Source organism: Apis cerana, linkage group LG16 (assembly GCF_029169275.1).
Source record: "Apis cerana isolate GH-2021 linkage group LG16, AcerK_1.0, whole genome shotgun sequence".
NCBI lineage: Eukaryota > Metazoa > Arthropoda > Insecta > Hymenoptera > Apidae > Apis > Apis cerana.
The window spans coordinates 2,038,587-2,059,358 of record NC_083867.1 but is presented as its reverse complement, the minus strand read 5'-3'; the positions used below and the strand labels follow the sequence as shown (position 1 = coordinate 2,059,358).

Sequence of the window (20,772 nt, the reverse complement as noted above, 5' to 3'; positions counted from 1 at the left end):
CGACGGGTCATCGCGAGTAAAAAAGTGTGACGTTAATTAAAGGCTCGGCATAAATCACGGTGAACGCAGAAACGCTTTTCTTCGTGCAACCACCACGCATTTCCAAGTTTTGCCAAGTACTATACTCTCAGACGTGACAAGTATGTAATCAAGGGACGAGCGAGTGATGCATAACGCGTGACTATTCGAACCGAGTCTTGGAAATACCTGGATGGATTACGCCTCGTAATTGAAATGCTGTTAGCTTCAGAATTTTTCTATTCGACTCGAGATGTACGTTCTTATCCGTAAGTCATTAGACGTTAAAGTTAATGCTGAAACTATCATTGTATCCAAATATTTCGTCTTTTATACATATATCTTACATATATATAAATATGAAATGTACTTGTGACGTAATTAAGATAAAGATGTTTTTAGTTATGTCTTGCTTCGTCTCTTGCAAAACTTCAATTTTGCATATCGATTATTTTGATAGTATTGACCCTCAAAAAATGTCCTACGAATATGTTAATATTTTCTATAAAGAATAATTCATTATGAATATATCGCTATTGATGCTCCATCTTTTTTAAAATTTTGTAAGATCGTGCATTTGGATGAATTTTCAAAAAATTAACGTCAGATGTAATATTATTGTATGCAATGCAATATTTAAAAGAGAAAAAATTAAAAATTTATTAAATATGTAATTTAACAAATTTACATTTCAAATTATATGATAAATTCTCGCAGTTATGGAAATGGTGATTTATGAGTTGGCGTGTAAATAAAAATCTCACCGTTGAAAAAGTCTTGTGTGTCACGTGTAGAACAAAGGTAGCCGCCGCATAGAAGAAGGTCGTTCTATATTTGGAAAGATTTGCAACGAATGACACACTTTGAACTGTTGGAATTCAACTGAATGACCGTTATTGCGAACAGCAGTATTGTTCCTTCCGCTCGAAGCGAAACGTCCAGCTTCACTTATGAAAAACCACTTTCAAAGAGATTGATTATTAACGATGTAATAAAGTTGCGAAATTATATATATATATTTTTATATTATTATATTACACGCAACGACACGTTGAATTTTGACATATATGCGATCATAAAATAAAATATATACTTATCATTTCGTCCTACAATCATAGGCTATTTATATTAATTGTTTTATAAAACGAAAAAAGAATTAAAAATTAGGTATGAAACGTTAACCGCCGTAATTAACCTATTTCAGTTACCTAAGCACACTACTTGTATTAAAAAAATATTTTTGAAACTATTTAAACTGCATACAAAATAGTTGAGGAATCGGAATCGAATACGTTGATTTTATTGAAAATGGTATACAGAAGACGGGAAAGATGATCGTTGGCGGTAGCACGTGTGTAGCGAGGAAAACGGTGTTATTTAACGCTGCAGCTATTTCCAGGTGCGTACGTCGCCGGTGTCGAGTGGGTACTCACCGACGAACTACGACGCCACTCGAGCCAGCCTTTATACCACTTAATCTCCTTTCACCTAGTCCGTCGAAAACGAGTCATTTTTAGTGGCACTCCTTTTACTGCCATTTTCGACCTCCGTTTATCGTAGTCACGGGATTTTCAGTTTAATTCCGTGCATCTAGAGCGAGACCCGCTTCACGGATGATGTTGGTTAAACGTTTTGCCATTTTACGCGACTCTTTGATGAAAATCTACGTTTTTTCTATAAATAATTCGATAATATTTTGCTTCCGTTTGCGACATGTCGATAAATTTGAGCGAATTCGGAAAAGTTGCTTTGATAAGTTAAAAATTAATGTTATTTTTTTAACGAGCCAATATTATACGGATAAAACTTAAGTTTAAAATATTAATGGAAAGTTCGATAACTAGATGAAAAAAGAAATTAATAATGTTGTCATAATCTTAATAGTTAGAGAATGTTGGGTCCAGTGAAATAAAGATCGCATTAAATAGCATTTAATGGTATCAACATGTTCAAATTATCTTAATTTATATTAAAGATGGCGATATTTAAAAAAAATGAAATACTTTATTTTTATTGTTTTTATTTTTAATCATTATGGAAATTTAATAATTCTCTTTCTATTTATAAAATTCGCAGCTAGTTCAAAAAACTGAATCCTATTCCAAACGAGGAATCGTTAATTGAAGGAACAAAATGGACAAAAAACGAGCACGATTAAGATGATTATCTCGGTCGGTAAGAAATTAATGGGAGTGGGAATATGACGGAGACAAGAGCAAGAGCGCGTGCAACGAATTGAATCGTGGCGCTGTTTCCTTGCCGTTTGATTTATATTAACCGACTTTGTTCCCTCGCTGTGAATCTCTGAAACAACTGTGTCGCTTGAAATGTTTTGAATAAATCGCGCTATTTCGATAAAGAAAATATTTTTCCATCACGTAATTCGATATTGCATCATAACCCTCTTTCAATCTCGATCGTGCGTTTATATATATCTGCGTGGTAATTGTTAGGTTATGTTCGTTTTCTTTTTACACGATTCTCCACTCATTTGATATTTAGAAATTTTTTAAGTGATTTCTTTCAAAACTGCTTTTTATTAAAAACTTTTAAGGAAATGTACGAAAAAAATCTAAGATAATTCAATCATAAGTGAATAAACGAAACGATTCTTGTTCGCTTTCATTTGAGATGAGGTACATATAAAAAAGGATTTTAATATAAGAATAATATAATATTTCTCACTTTTGGAAAAGGTAAAGAAGAATGATAACACATATATATAACATGTTAATCGCATTTTCAACGTAAATAGTAATAAATTGAGATAAAAAACGAATATATCGATTTGAAACCGAACTGCTGTCGCATAAATTCGATTACTCGCGTAATATCTTACGACATTTGTGATAATTATGTCATTTGTTACAATATAATATTCGATCATCGATCGATGACGATATGATCGATTATGATAGATTATAATTCACTACGTTCCTTTTTCTTTTTTCTTTCTTTTTTTTCGTTGTACTAATTTTTGAAAATTTTCAAACTTAAATTTATCCATAATATCGGTTCTTTTCGTCTTTTTTGTTTAAAATTTTCGAGAATCGAGAGTTTGAGAATTTCGAAATGTTGACATTTATCTCGATGTCCGATCTCGAAATAGAGGATATCTGCAATTACGAGGGAGAATTGGATGGTAAAATAGATTTTCCCCGTCTTTTGGAAAGTTCGATCAGATTTCAGCGTGCAGGATACGATAGAATCGCGTACGATACGCGAAGTAGAAATAGCACAACGGAACCATTCTCCGAGAAGAAGAAGGTCGAGTAGTACGCGTATTTCATTGTGCATCCATTCCCTGGAGGGTTTACTGACAATGCGTTGATCAAACTTTAATAACTCGCCGCTAGAGTGCGAAAATTCTCAGAAAATTTTTTTCATTTCCTGAGGCATGCGCAGTATATATAACGAAAGATTATATTTCAAACGTTCTTCTGTACCGTTCAACCAAGAAAACGAATGATACATTTTCGTATCCTCCGTCCATTTAATTACATTAAATAATACATATATATATAAGTAGGTGCATCATTTTGTAAAAAAAAAATATTTTAAATATTACGTAAAATATAAATTAAATAAATATAAATATTTTATGACTTCGATCTCATTATAAAACGTAGTTTCATTGAGTCATGTTCTTTAACATGAAATTAAAGATAAAGAAAAAGGTAAATTCGTTGTTTCTTTTCGTTGACGATCTATCGGTTTCTTTAAATCCCGATTCTTAGCGGATGCGGTCTAAAATCCGAAACATTATTAACGTTGAAATTGCGCTTCGAGGCATGTCGTGACCTGCTTTCAGAAAAGGTTAATCCAGCTGTGCTTAGTTTTTAAGCTCCGACTTACTGCTATACCTTTAAGAGACGGAATAACCTTTGCATTCCAGCTGATCTTTCATGCAAATGGATGTACAGAGCGTCTGAATTTATGTACGAAAGTTTTATTCTCAAAAAGTATATGGATATTGAAAATTTTCGTTTGACCTTGATTTTTTTATTGAAGCGTTTCTGGCAATTTAAAAATTTACGAAAGTAAATTTTATATCATAATATTGCCATTTTTACAATTTTTAATCTAACGATCTTCATCGAAATAAAGTATAATTAATATTACACGCACTTTTGGCAATTTTTTTGAAATATATAAAATTGATTTGAAGCGATATGTATGATCCTTATTCGACCGGATCGATCGTCCTTCTACGATATTTTCCACCATATTTTCAAGAACGCTGTGGCGAGGTGAACGGGAAATCCGATTCTGCGACACCATTTCGATGTGCATATGTACGCTTCCTTGTGGATTAAACGTGGAGACACGTAAAATTACGCAATCTCGCGCAAAATTCGTCCAATTTCCGCGTTTCGAAATCCATCGAGAACACAGAATTTATGTCATTTTCGAAAAAAACATAACATGAACGTGATTTCTTGCGAGAAATTCATTATATTTGGTGTCCTCTCAATAATCGTGTAACAAAATATTTTCTTATCGAACGAACAGTGATCAACCTTGACTGAATTTACGCTTCGTGATTGGCTAACGTTTTTTTCGTTAATAAAAATGTCGCAACGAAAGGAAAATTTTTTGGGACACTTTCAATTAACGATGTTCGCGATTTATTGTTATTTACATTGACTATTTAAGAAAAGAATAATTTTTTGCAGTTTTAAATTATTATATTTAATTACATTATTCATATAAATCGAATCTGCAAATGAGGCGTATATTTAAAATGCATATCTCGAAATATTATCAGATACGTAGTTTCGATCGTAAAATGTGTACAATAAACTTCTAATTGTGCTTCTAATTTAATACTTTCAATAGTCAACTGGACTTAAATTTGCTAATTTTTTGAAAAAATCTAGAAATTTTGTTTCTAAATATTTTCAAATTCTGGGTGAAAAAAAAATTTCTACAACCAATTTGTACCGATTTCATCGAAATTCCAAAATGAAAAATCTCGAAATCGGAAGCATCCGCTTCAACCTCGCGATGGCATATCGAATATTCTAAAAACTGGTGTTATTTTTGTCGTAGGTTGCGCAGGACGCGATATTTACCCGGGAAGCTTGCGGTAAGTGCTCAAGAATTACTTATTCCGTTTTACATTACTGCGTCCATTCATCAACGTTTCTCGTTGATGAGTATATATGCTCGAAACATCCGTGCTTTTAGTCGCATCTTTTGAAACGGTATATTTTTCGACGACACAGTTCGAGGGATTGAAATACGAGTTATAATTTATTTTTATCTCGTCGTAATGATATTTAAATTTTAATTACCAAAGGTTAAAATCGATATTTTTAATGGAGTGGTAAAATAATTTTCAAGAATTACCTCCTTTCTTAAATAGGAAGGAAAATGGACGTGACTGAATGTAAACAGTGTGCCGAGCAATAATAATAGTCGAGCTGGATTATAGAAATTTTAATAAGCATCCTTTCACTGAACTTGAAATATATTGTTGGGAATATCATTTCGAACAACTTTCTTCTTTACGCGTTAGTTTTCATAAGTGACACTGGTAACAAATGCATAAAATTGAATACAATTTTTTACAAATAATTAAAGCCGATTTTATGAAAGAAAAGACTGCTTAAAATAATATTTTCCAAATTCTAAAGCAACGAAGAGAGAGCTGATTCATGGATTGATCTTTTCAATTTTTATCTCAAAAATCTCAAATATGAGATTATAAACCTCCCTAATTTAAAAATCACGATATACGTATAGTGGACACGTCATGTACACATAAAAGTGAATCATTATCTATCTATCTTCTATATCCTGTCTCAACAAGATCTTTTAAATTCCCATTAAATACATATTTATATTCGCTCATTCTCGTTTACGATGTTTAACAAGAAACAAGTGTTACGTAAAGGTCGTGTAGATAATTAATAACCACAAGAACGTAAACTCTAAATCCGTAAACTATACGCCATAAATATCCTTAATTGATCGATTTACGAACGCAGCATGCGTCGAAAGTTCGATATAATAGTTGAAAGAGTGGGGATAGCAAAAGGAGCGAGAAGGAAGGAGGAAAAAAGAGGAAGGAAAAAAGATGGACGAGTCGGAGAACTCCGGTCGATAATTCGTAGGTTTATATTCGTCTGCAGTCGCTGCATCGGTCGTGAAAAATTTATTCGTCTAGCTCTCGTAACGTTTTTACAGTTGGACAGGTTCTACCAAATAATTCGTCTCGCGCTTAAATAATATATCGCGATTCTGGACTCGCCTCTCTTAGTAAGACTGTGTCTACGTACCCTATGACCGTAAAATGACAATTTTATTACGGTCTTTCCAGACGGCCACCTAATACACTCGTAGCTGTGCTTTCGTGGAAAATATTTTTCGACATAAAAATGTTTTACGGGCACCGTGTTTCTCTGGAGATAGTTTTAAATTGAAAAATACGCTAATAAGAAGTTTGCGTTAAATATAAAACTTTAATGCGTTTCATTAAATTTATTTAACATACGTCTAAAATATATCGTACAAGAAACGAGATAATACATCATTTTGATGAAACGTTTTATCGTTTATATACGTGAATTAGTTTTTAAATTTCTACAATACAATCTAAATAAATAACTATTTATTTCGATTGTTGTTAATTAATGAAGGAAAGAGGAGACAAAAGTTTCTTAATATATATATATATATACATATATGTTCAAAAGAAAGAAAGAAATATCCACTATAATAGCGATAGAGTTAATTTTCATGAAGCGCGTGTAAATTTTTCGTTGACGGAAGATCAAACAGAGTCTAGTTCTCCAACCCAGCTTTCAAAAAATGAAAGAAGGAGGGAAAAAAGAGAAAAACTATAACTTTGCTTGCCGACCAAACTCAGTCCGCCTTCCTTTTCATCGAGCAAGGGACGCGATCTTCGTATCTCTTCGAGAGGTGTTTGCTGAGCAAAGATTATGATAAAGCAACTCGGTAATGTTGACGTTGCCTCGTTGCACTGGACCCAGCAGAGTTTGCCGTTCACGGATAACGAGTTAAACACGATAACGCTTTACCGTGACGCCGACGATGATAAGTAAATTAGAAAGAAGGCGGTGGTACATGGCAAAATTAATTATTTTTTTTCAAGTTTAGTTATTCCATTAAATTTTTTGTCCATATCCAGGTATACAGATAGGATCGATTTGCATCGATTCGGATCAAGATTAATGAATTTTTTTTAATTAATTTGTTGTAATCCTTTCGATATATTGTTGCAAAATTTTTTTATATCGAAACAAAGACAGCTAAGATATTTGTATATAAGATTATTTCAAGGTTTTTATCAGAGCAAATATTTTTTCTATTAGTATTTTTTTTTTTTGTAAAGTTTTTCGTTTTTAATTTAACTTTCTTTCCATGCTGTTTAATATTCTTTAACGCGGATCGACGTACCATCGTCGAAATTCGATCGAGCAGGTGTACATCTATGGTGTGATCGCACATAGTTGGGATCATAAGGAGGGCTAGCTGCACTAGTCTGGAGCCTTAAGCGCTTCTACGTGACTTTTGTTCCAGATTGTGGCACGTTTCCTTGTATTCTGTTATTTCTCCCCTTATTAGGTCTTACTTAAAAGTTGTGCTTTATCTTTCTAACTAGATTGTTGCTGTTCTTCATTTTTTAACGACACGTATAATAATCAATTTAACGATCAATGGTGAGAAAATTGGTGAAAATATGTCCCCGTTACTTCTTAAAATTAGAAAAATTAATTTGCAAAATAATTATTCGGACTTAATAATTAATAACTTAATTATCCATGAAATTAATGATTCTTTGAAGATTTCAGTTCAGATATATAATTCTTTTTAATTCGAACGGTGTCAAAAATGAATTTGAAAGATCCTCGATTGTCCGAAATCTGGACGGAGAAAATAGAAAAGAAGCGATATTCTGAATGAGAATCGAAAGGAAAAGATGACTGTTTCGAAACGTGGCTTCAAAAGCCGTGTATCATTTTCCTATTAATCAGAGCGTTAACCGATTGTACGCGTCGAGAAGGTCTAAGGAAGTATGCTAATAGCAAGGATAAACGCGATATCGTGGAAAATAATATTTATATACACGAATAATGTGATTTGGAGACGCCATTTTATTCGTGAAATTTTATAGGTTATGTATGCTCGGATACATCCGCACGAGCGACAATGGTGAGAGGAACGCGTAGAAGATCGTCAATTCGATTATTTTTTAAACGCACGGTGTATTGGCGATACAAAGCGAAGAGATTAATCGTTTCGCCACAAAAGACGACGGTGCTTGGAAAAGAAGCGCAATTACCGTGGCGCTGCGTCTTTAATTAGAAACTATGCTAACAATAACATCGTGACTCGACTAAATCGTTGAAATTAAGAAAATTTGCACGTAGGCGAATCGCTCGTGCCTCTCTTTTAGATTTTAATGCCTTGTTTGTTAGCCGTATACCAAGCAGTGAACAATCGGAGGAACGAGTGTTTCCATTCGTTCCCGCCATTGATTTGGCGAAAGTGGACGAAATTTCCCTCGAGACGCTTGGTCTGATGAAAGAATTGTGTTATACCAAGTCGAACATGTTAACTGAATTCAAATCAAGATTTTGAATTCGTGTTACAATGGTACGTGTGAATCGAAGGTATTTGAACCTCGTGTGTAATTTTTAATATTTATGCAGCCGTGTATTGTTTCGTTTAACTTTTGCTCTCGAAAGAATTTTTTTAACATTTTTTTCTACGAACAGCTTAATTAAAAACTGGATAAAAATTATGCTCAGCAGAGTATGGCCAGAGTAATTTTTTTAATTATTATTTTTGCTTTTTTATTTTTTAAATATTCAAATTGTTATATTTTATAATCGCATCAAAAACTTTCGACTTTGTTACAATCTTGAAATGATCTTGAAATTAATTTTTTTTTCTTGGCAATTAATGTATTTGAAACAAGATAATTGAATTACGGTGACCAATAATCTCGTTGCGTGATGCAATCTCTGTAACGGTGCTTCGTGTACTCATCGTTATTTGCTGGTTGACTGCGAATCCAAATGGTTTTCCGTCTGGTCATCCACCGATCAACTGTAAGGTTATTGGATTGGCATCTTAACTCGCCAGTAGAATTAATTCTAATGAACGTAACAATTGTTCTCAGTGACTCGGCAAAATGTTAAATTCCGATATAAAATAATCTCGATAAAACTATTAATATTTATAATTTTAACTGAAAATAATATCAATTAAAGTATTAATCGAATAAATGCGATATATTTTATTTTTCTCGCGCGTCGGTATTATTCGGTCGGTAACTTTCTCTCGTATTCGTTTCGACGAGTGACAATGATAAAACAGAAAGAGAGCGCGTTGATGTTCGATAAAATTATTAAATTCAATCGACGATACTCGCCGTTCAATTCCTTTCATCCCTGCGGTTATTTTAATCGCGAAGAATCGAGACGAGTCGGTGCAGCAGCAACGGTAAGTTGGCTCACAAGTCACGTTCTTCGTCTCGTCGTCCCATCTCTGACAATGCGGCTGGTAGGCGCAAGACAGGCGATACAGCCAATCGTCCCAACCAAGTAGCAACGCGTGACATGCTTCACTAGTTAACCGACTGTTGCTGCTCCATACGCTACTGCGCATCTTACGAGACCTTGGCAGTGAGCAGGAGTAAGAAAAACATGGCCGTATAGGGAATGTAGTCTGAACGTTAAAAGACATCGTGCAAAGTTAATTTGTAGAATATGAAATTAGAAGGAAAAGAAAGTATATCCATCTTTCGATGTTAAATCGAGAGTGTATTTTATAAAATAGTTTAGTAATTAATAGCGATACGATTGTCATTTGTACGTCATTTGGAGAAAGTGTATACGTATTTATTTCTGTATAAGCATTTCTTTAATTAGAACCTGCTAATTGAAATTAATTTTTAATTGTGTCTCTATATTTATTCGTTAGTAATTATATTTTTTATTTAATTTTGAAAGATGATTGGATGTAGAACATTAATTCTACTATATACGAAGAAGAAAATTTATATTTCTTTATGCTTAAGAATATTTTTTTCCAATTTCGACAAAATTCGATTTTTCTTTCCGTCTTCGGTTTCAATCCCGCGAAACGAACGATACGACTTCGACTCTGATTAACCGTGCGACCACACGTATGCGTTTACGTCTCGTTTTTCCAAACCTCGATCACGAGCCATCGCGACCGCCACTCTCCTGGAATTCTTTGTTCCGCGTTCACAACCTTCCGCACACTTCTCCTCCTCTTGGTACGGGTCAACGAACCGACCGAGCGAAACCGCTCGCGTTTGCTTTGAGATAATGGTATCGATCATCCTCGATATGGATAATACTAGAGCGTCTGATTAACGATACCTTCGCTCCTGTATTATCGATAGAGGGGGACGAAAAAGTACATGAAAAACTGTTTATTCGAGCGGAGATATCCGGTATAATTTTCTTTTAAATCGTTGTCGAAGAGAAAATGTTCATCGTGAATTTTTAAGATATTCATCGTTTAACTTGACGAGGAAATTCGGAAATTAATTACTAAACTTTTTTTCAATTTTTTCAAAATCAAATCATTCAATGCAAATATTGCGTAAATAACATAGAAAAGTAACAAATTATTTACGAAATGATATATAATAAAAAAAAATATAGTATCTTGTGTATAATAATATATTGCTTATAAAATATATTGTTTACGAAAAATTGTATATTTGACTGAAAAGAAAAGTTAGTGTTAAAATATCCTGCATGCGATCTATTTTCAAAGCACACTTCCGACTTGGTTCACTTTTCGAAGTACAAATTACGAGATTTGCAAAGAAACGAGTGTTGTACAAACTAGAGCAAACTAGAGTAGATCAAAGGCGCCGGTTAACCGAGTAGTAGTTAACCACTCGACTGGCAATCGGTCTCCCCTATAGAACCTTGACAGTGACAATCACCCATGCGAACTCACCCAAGCTATGTCTTTATAACACGGTGATTTCTCAACCGTATTAATTCCTCTTAATTGAGATATCTCATCTCGTATAACATTTTGAAAAGTATAATTTTTATCATTCTTGTGATATCTTTATTAAGAAAAATAAATTGGATTTGATTCCAAATGCACGTGGGATTTTCTAATCGTAATTTATATATTCTTCTGTGCTACGAAGCTTCTTCCACACATCTGGAGGATTATGTTATTTCTACCATTCTTGGAATGGTGGGGGGATCCTCTAAACCCAGTGAAGCGAATAATTTCACAAGCATGAATTTCTTTAAATGCTCGAGTTTTCTTTTCTTCTTCGCCTTCGCTAATTATTATTTTCTATTCCATCGTTAGCGAAGAAAAGTAAAACTAGAATTTTATATTTAGTTTATCATATTAGATTAAATTTTTGTAAACTTTTTTTTAAGTATAATTTAAACTATTTTATTGATTTATAATAATCTATATGTTATATGTTACATTAGTTTATAACAGTTTAAAGATTAATTCTTGTACACAATCGTGTATCATTTTAATATTCTTTTTTATATTTTTAACAAAATGTGTCGAATCCTCGTTCTTTAAATTTCACGTTTAAAAGATGTTTTTACGTAAATTTATATTCCGCAATTTTTAGAATTTATCGTTAAAAATATAAAAGAATTATTTACGAAAGAATGGACACAGAAGCTCGTAAAGCAATTAGTCGAGTCAAAGCAAGGTTTTGACGAAACGTAGAAAAGGCGATAGAGGTTAGACGTGCACAATCGCATGCACGCAACCGCACATATATCAATCGAACGCGACAAAGCGTGAGAGAAAGGTATAACGACTTAGCACGATGGACGAGCAGCCCAAGAAATTCTTCGTATCTTTTGTTCGTGCAACTTTTCCGCGAATCTCGTTCTCTCCTTTTTGCTTTGGCTCGAAAAACGTGAGGTCGTGTCTCGACGAAAATAAAATGTCTCGAAAGTTTTAGTCATCGAGAATTTTTCGCCTACCTCAAGCTGTTGCTTCTTGGCTGGAATCGACGCCATTTTCCTCCTATTATCGCCAATTGTATATTATAGTATTTGTTTCACTGCAAGTGGTGTTGGTTTAAAATAACCCAATTATGTACGCTGTTCGAGTATTCATTTGTTTTGCTGATATTTTTATCCCACGTGTGTGTGCCGATAGAACGTGTATGACTTAACGAGAGAACGAATAATGGAGGAATGAAACGAAATTAGAAATTTTCTACTATAAAATTAATTATGTTGATTTAATTCTCATTGCACAACGAAAATATTCCATATTCGAATTTCTTCAATGCTTAAATTTCTCTTCGTATTTTACTAATTATCCACGTTCGTCAACAGAAAATGAAAGAAGTGTCGTCGCTTATATAAGAATAAATATTGCACGGATATGCGATCGTTAATCGACACGAAGCATTATCTAATTAATTATACGATGGATTAACGGGTTAACAAATTAATTCAACGCGCGACATAATTTATTTTGCATTGTCCCGTAATTGGTGGGCCGAGTGAAAGAGAAAGCTTTCCGTGAATCGCGGCTCGGCGAAAAGGGAATGCAAATTATTCTCGGATCCTGCGCGCCTTATTTGTCACCGTTGCCGATAGATTAAGCCCCGGACACGGATCCAAATAACGTCCGCTAATCGAACGACAGTAAAAGGTTACGTCGTAACACCGTCTTCGAAAAATATTATTTCCCGACTGTGTAATTATTCACATTGTTACGCGACGATGACTTGCAGCCCGAATGCATTGAAAATAAGATCGTTAATGTATAATATACATTCATTTTTTAAATATGTAATGCTACACTTATTAAAGGGAATCGAGATCTAATCTAATCATTCGCAAATTTCTTTATATTTTCTTTATCTTTATTTGTTCTTTGTACATATTCAAAAAAGTTATTGTTTATTTATATATATATATATATATTTTGCAATAAATGTGTATAATACATGAATCACGACTAGTAAATTTTAATAAAACTGTAATTTAATTTAAGTCGGATAAATGGGGCAGATGTCGATTAAAATTCCATCAAACGTGGATACTCGATGACAAGCATGGTATTGTAAATTAGCGCGACGGATTTGCGCTTCGTAAAATTACCGGTTCAAGGACAGATGGAGGACGGACACTGTTTACGCGATACACCGCTTCTCTCGTGAATTGCACTAAAATAGCGTGACCGATCATTTCGTAACGATCTCGTTACCGTTAGTCGATCTCTCTTTCTTCGTAACTGTCGCGAATGTTATTCAAATATCATTCCGATGTAAAAATATTAGAAATATATGGAAAAGTATGAAGAAAAAACAAAAGAAATTGATTTTTATGGCACAAATAAAGAGAATAATTTAAAACACTTTTTTCTTCATTTTATACGTAGAAACTTGATAGTTCGATAAACTCTTCGTGTAAAAAAGTTAAATTGTCATAAGACGAATGTCACGTTTGTCATTTTGACAGAATTTCTTTCGTTGTGAAAAATAAATTAATAAATTAAGCGGGTTCTGGGTCTTCGATCCATGAGAGAATTTCTCTCGTTTGAGTTATAAAACGGAAAACTAATAATAATCATCCGTTCGTTTTGCGTCTCGTAAAAGAATTTCTTTCAATTTGGTTATAAATTTGCGACGTCGAGTCGTTCATTTTTTGATTTATTAACGAAATTTCTCTTTGGATTATACGAGTTGTGTGTATAATTTTGTGCATGCCGTATGTTACTTTTTTTATCCCTTTAGGAAATAAAAATATTTAATGAAAAGTTCAACACCTTAGGCGATCGAAGAGATTTAACGCGGTAATCGTGGCGACAAATTGTTGTGGTAGCAGCGAAATCTTTGGTTTGCATCACGCCTCTTTTCACACCATTCTGTATCGTCGTACGTGTCAGCTCGGCTACGGATTAAAAACTTGTTCCTTATCTTATTATCAGATACAAAGAACGAAAAATACGTTTTATCATCGATGTATTAATGGTAAGATAAGAGCTTCATCTGTGACGCACGTAAATATCCCGTAAATCATTGCTAGACAATGTACATCGTATGTGTGCAACTTATTAGCCAAAATCATTTGGAATCGTTAATATTATAATTCAAGAACCGAAAGTTAGGTTAGAATTTCATCATAAGGAAAAATTCGTTCTGTTAATTTTTCATCGATAATAAAATTGGGGAGAGATTTAGCATAGAGTATTCGTAACTTTCGAAGTTAATATAAATATTTTCGTGTCGTGTTATTATTTTTTAAAATAACATCATTGTAACGATGAAAGTAAAAAAAAAATTTAAGCCAATTACTTGGATTCTCTTCTTAATGAATAGACGTGCGTTATATTGTATATAGTATTCCGTATAATATGTGCTTATCGTAAAATAAATTAAACATAAATCACGTTTTATTAAATAAATAGTCTGAATAAATTACAATTTATTTTATCATCTCGGTAGATTCGATAATCGATACTTTGATTGAAAATTTTTGGCGTAATATTCTTTCTATTGCATCAAACTTCGAGACACATAGACTTCCTGTCGGGCGAATCGTTTCCTGATTCTAACTCGATACTCGTAATTGTATCGGCGAAAAGTTGTTCGGTTCCGTTTTGTCCGGATCCTTTGGCGGCACAGTTAAATCGATTTCCGATCCGTTTATCAGTTTTTCGTATTTTTCCCGATGCTTTACGAAGTCTTTTCGGGCCAACGAAAGATACCGCGATCGAACATACAGGGGTTGACCTATTTACCACAAACGTTTTATTTCGTCGAAATTCTTCTTGGAAATGAGAGATCTGGACCTGGATTCCATCCTCTTTAGAAACCAGAATCTAGATTGCAAAGAACGAAACAACCCATTCCTAGCGGTTCTTCAAAGAAACACGACACATTTTCGATAAGACTGGAACTGAAAACCGATGCACAATTGCGAAACGTGTCGATTACTCATAATCGTAGGTTAGGTTACTTTTCCTAACGATGTGTGGTAGACTCGTTGAATTACGGCCCGTATCACGTGACAATAGCGCTCGCATAGGCGAAACGAACTGTCATTTGTGTTTACCTACTGTTGGCAATGATGCATTGGTGCTTTTACCATACATGTTTGCTGCAATCTATATCGAAACTGTAAACGTTGCTTGATTAATAAGTCTTTCTGAATTTATTTTAGAATAATATTTTTGAATAAAAGTTGGATAACCTTAAGAATTAAAACAAAAATTTTTAGTGTTAAAAGAAGTGACGCGTTGAAAGAAATGAATCGTGATACGTGTATAGTGTTTCTATGATAAATGTGAAACTGAGGTTCATGATAAATGTGAGAATTTTATCTCTACTGTTAAGACGAGTCTCCGGGGAAATCAGTCAAGCGATTAATGTGATGTGCTACTCTAATTGACGAGATAAGCTTTTTTTATGAACAGTATATAGTGAAAATATTATTTTCATATTTGATTGATATTTCTGATTATATTAAAATATATATATTATTTTTAATATTCTCGTTATATATTTTTAATATTCTCGTTATATGATTATATCAAATTTTTAATATTATATTGACTGCTAGGATGTAATGTAAATTTACGTGTTTAGAAGATGATTAAATCAAAGAAATTATATATACGTATATACATGTATGTTTATAATTAGAAAACGTCAAATTTATTTCAATTTAATAACTTTTCTCATTTTTTTCATATCAATATTTTTAACATATTATTATTAAAAAATTTAGCCTGGATTAAACTTCGTATATTGAATAAAATAAACTTTAAAAAAATATTAGAATCAAAATTTCTTCAAAATCTATCGAATAAATTACAAAAATATCGATATTGTAAAACTTTAATGTGTTCTTTGCCTCGATGTATCGATAAATATCGATGACAATTTAATGCCGACATTTCGATGTTTATCATATTTCACCAACCCTACTCACACCACCTTTTCTGCCTCTAGGTCATTGCGATTCTCACGCTCTCTTTACGACATTTAACTGTACGTGCCGCTGACAGGAGAACGCGATAGCGTTCGTTCGTTTTCCGCCATTGCATCAAACCGCGGCGCGATAATAAATCGTGCTCGATCGAGATTTACGCTTACGTTTTCATCTCTCTATCTGCCCTCTATCCATTCAAACTGAAAAATATCGTAAATCGAACCGAACGGAAGATTGATTAAAGGTGTAATCGCACCGAAATAAATGCGACGGCTTTCGGGATTAACTCTTTTAACTAAATTTAATGTTACATATTAATGCAACGTAATAAGATAATACGTAGAATTATTCGTTATTTTCAGTTGTTGTAGTGTATATATTCGGCTCTAATATGAATTAAATTATTTTAAATTTCACATTAATTAAAAAATGAAAAAACAAAATATTTTATTTTTTATATTAGATAGATTAGTTTGTGTGTATTATAAAAAAGATTGATATCGTTCCGTTCATATTTGGCGCGTAAAGAATTCTATCTATGCGAGAATGAATTGGGTTAGCCGTTTCCCGATAAAACGGTAAAAACTTCCACAAAGTGATCTTTCTCATGTGATGACATTATTCACAGTATCAGGAAGAACGAATCTTCTTTACAATGGAATTCCATTTATCTTAATTCCATTTATTGGTACGAAATTTTCGAGTGTCTGGTTTTAATGAATTTTAAATAAGCTCCTATTACTTGAACCGATCGTTCTCTATTTATAAAAAGACCATAAAATAAATATGTAAGTTATTTATTCTCGTTTAAAAAGAATATGAACGAAAAAATATTTTAATAAAAACTTCTTACTATTTATTCATTACATTTATTCATTACTCGAGGTTATTTCGCGAATATATGTTCAGAAATCTTTATTTTTTATTTCCTACGATTTTAATTTTCAGCAAAAATAAAATAAAAACTTTGTGAATCAAACTGAGCTTATAACAAATAAATATCGCGGCGTGCGATGCCGACGTGCATCTGTTAACCAAGCACTATGTATTATTTTTTCCTTCTCTCGTACGCGCCATCTATCTTACGTAAACGTAACCCGCGCGCTTGCCGCGTTAGTTCTTCTATTTTTAGCCAAAGTTATGTCACGTTACCCTACGCGTAACGCGTACTTTCTTTTTCGATAAAACTCATTCAAAGTTTGCCCGCGTTTCGGCTATTTTTGAAACAGCGGAATCTCCAACAGCATTATCCATGACGAGAACCTTTTCAAGGAATTCTCTTTGAATGCGCGCGAAAGGATTCTGAAATAGGCGGGTTAAACTTTGGGCGAGTTTATCTAGAGAGTGAAAAAACGTTTCGAATAACGAAACATCTTTTCCTCTCCCAGACTATTCCTCGGGAAAAAGTCATCTGTGACCTTAAAACGTTCGTAATGTATATGCAATGTACTCAAAGGTTGGGATATATGCTTAATCAAGTGGTTAAAAAAATCTAAAGAAACTGTTATTGAAGGCATTGAAAAGTTTGGTGTAATAAAGAGACAATTTTATTTTATATATCATCATTATTTTATAATGATTTGTATCATTGAAATATTATTACTTCTAAATATATTATCCATTGTAATAATTGTAATAAAATAAATTGAATAAATAAATTACGTAAATTATCGAAAAATGTCTTTCTATTGGAATAATAAATTCAATTTATGATCATTTCGAACAATTATGCAAAAGTTCCAATCATTATTTAAATGTAATTATTCTTTTTTATAATTTTTTATAATTTAGTTTGAAGTGAATAATGAATACATAAAATATTATATATAAATATAATAACAGTTAGTGAAAATTAAGAAAAATTTTGCATATACTTTTGATAATATTTTCTGTAATATTTAGAAAAAGATTCTGATTTGACGTAATTTTGTGACTTTTAACGCGATAAATTAAGATTAGTAGTGCGGAAAAATACATCTTGATGCCTTTTTCTACGTTACATTCGAAATTGATGCGCGCGCAGTGCCGGTTAACTACCATTTGACGTTTGAACATCAGAGCTCATCGCATTGCGTTAAGTGCTTGCACGCGAATAAATTTAAACGTCAGTATAATAGAAACTAGAACATCATTACATTCGATTCTTTCGTTGAAAACTTATTTATTTATTTCTCTATCTACTTCTCTATCTGTTATCAAAGATTTTATAAAGTTAACTTGTATTAAAATTGTTAATGCACTTCATTTTTAAATTTTCTCAATTAATGAATAGAATTAATGAATAATTCAAGACAATACAAATTTAAGAAATTAATCTATTTTACAAAAAATGTAAATGAGATTATTTTTTTAATCTTTATGTAATTAATAATATTATGTATGAATAAAATTAATTATTTAAACTATATCTATATTATGGTCATATAAATTATATAATGTATAGATTTTCTTTGAATTTATACGAAATTTGATAATATGCTTCTATTGAAAATATTTCACTATTATGTATAAATATTTTACTATTGTTTTTAATCCATATAAGAATAAGGAATAAAAAAATATACATTTTTATTAATTCTAAGATAACTTATGATGTCACTATTTAATTTAAAAAGAATAATTAATTAAAAAAAAATAAATAGGATTTTTCAATTAATATACATGATTTCATTATATTTTTTAATGTAATTGCACGAAAAAAAATTTCATTCAATTTAATATTCTTTTCATCTTCGTTTCTTCTTTCAGTTGGAATTAACAATATTATAAAATTTACTATTAAAAAATATGAATTATTCATTATTATGTATTCAATGTAAATTTTGTAAAAATTCTGGAAATATCTTTTTACGTTTATTTTGAATAATAATTAAAATAATAATTGTAATTGTAAAAATTCTATTATTTTTCTATTTGATTGAAATGAATTAAAAAATTTTCAAATAAATTAACACGCAGATATTTCAACTAAAATCATCGTGGAAAAATTTCATCGTGGAATATCGGTCGTAGACTTAGATCACAAGAATCGAAAAATCTTGTCGCGGTTGCCTGACTGCTTGTAAAGCTAATGGAAATGTGCCAAAACCTGTGCTAATGCGAGACCGATTCGTGAACTAGGCCGACAGACATTATCTTTAGTAATTAAAATCCCTGCAATCCAGCTCCAACCAGTTGTTCATTACATCAAAAAGAAACTTTACTCCTTCATTTTACGTAAATTAAAAATGGAAACAAGGTTGAATAAATTCATCATTCATTTATACCGTAATATTTTCCATAATTAAAAGAAGAAATTAATCATTATTTCTAGTGATTATTGTTCAAAATTTATTCAAATAGGCATGGATAGTGATCAAATCGATATAATATTGATGGTATTCACACTATATTCGTTATTAAAATATTTAATTACAAACGTAGAATATTATAATACATATATGACTGTATGATTCCCCTATGCTTTATAATATAGTGTTTAACGGATGAACATTATAAAACTGAACGTAATGCTGTGGTGGACGTTATGTTACGTTCATTGTTTTGATTCGCTTGACCTCGGCTTAGACTCGACTTTGTTGACCAATGAGATGAGAGGCGAGATGACAACAAACCATAAAATGGTAAGTCAACCAGCTATATGTTATTCGGAAAAGAACAGAAAATAAATATTCTTTCACTTTGTCATCAAACGAACGCAGATAAAGTTTTATGGCTTTTCGTTTTCATGGATTCTTTAATAAATAAAGAAGAGGGGATTGCTTTTTTTCGAATTAAAATTGTATTTAGAATTATTTTTCTATATCGATATTTCTTATTTTAAAACGAAGCATTAAATTAATATTATTCTAACTTAAAAATTATTAGATGCAATATTAAATAACTTGACTTGATATATATATGTGAGCAAATGGGTTTTTGAAAATTGGTTATTTATGTTATTTGATTTCGGCTCATTTCATTGTGTTTATCAAGGAATAATCATTGAGTAATTAAAATTAATACAAATATAGTCATGTTTGATATCGTACGAATTTCAATAATAACACTAATTCAATAAAAACATTATTTTGTAATAATGTAATAGTAAACAAAAAAAATTTTATTTTTCTTTTTGCCAATAATTCGATAATGTCAAAATATAATAATTGATTATTTCGTAACAATTAAATCTTTATGAATCATAAATGATATCGATAATGTTTGCTTTAAATTAGCAATTTTAGAAATTGGTAGGAATATCTAGTAGTCAGATACTGGACATTATTTTGTTTCATTGTATTTATATTTTTTTTGAGATATCTCCGGAGATATCGATATCTATTTGATACTTTATGCATCCATAATGATATCTATTTAATCTCTTTAGAAATTACAAATACTTATATTAATAGAAATATCTTTACATGAATCTTAAACTTAAAATTAGTTACATTTTATTTACAATTAAGCTGAAGAGATATTAAGATATTATTGATAATTCATGTGTTCTTAAAAATCAGAAACGTGATAATTAAAAAGCGGAATCGATTAAAAGATATTATTTTATACTATTTCTTAGTAATAATATTTAATCTTATTAATGATGTCTTATCTAATAATAAATAAATTTATTAAAATTAATAAATTATAGGAGATCGAATATTCATTTAAATATCGAATTAATATCTATCAATAAATTAGTCAATAGAATTTATTACCAGTATCATTTTTAATAATAAACTAAACTATAATCAATATAACGGAAATCAATATAAATTTGCTCTTCCTTATACTAAATGTGAACCATGAG

General features: G+C 31.6%; 1 protein-coding gene across 21 annotated transcripts in view; it reads left to right on the top strand.

Moving 5' to 3' along the window:
* The window catches only part of LOC108000359 (mitogen-activated protein kinase-binding protein 1), a 119,492-nt gene that overhangs the window by 18,748 nt on the left and 79,972 nt on the right, over positions 1-20,772 (top strand). For 19 of the 21 annotated variants that reach the window (XM_062086346.1, XM_062086341.1, XM_062086344.1 and 16 more), the window contains exon 2: positions 5,071-5,107. The exons of the other annotated variants lie outside the window; for them this stretch is intronic. The gene's annotated coding sequence lies outside the window, so the exon portion shown is untranslated. The remainder of the gene's footprint in view (positions 1-5,070; positions 5,108-20,772) is intronic. 21 annotated transcript variants of the gene reach the window in all.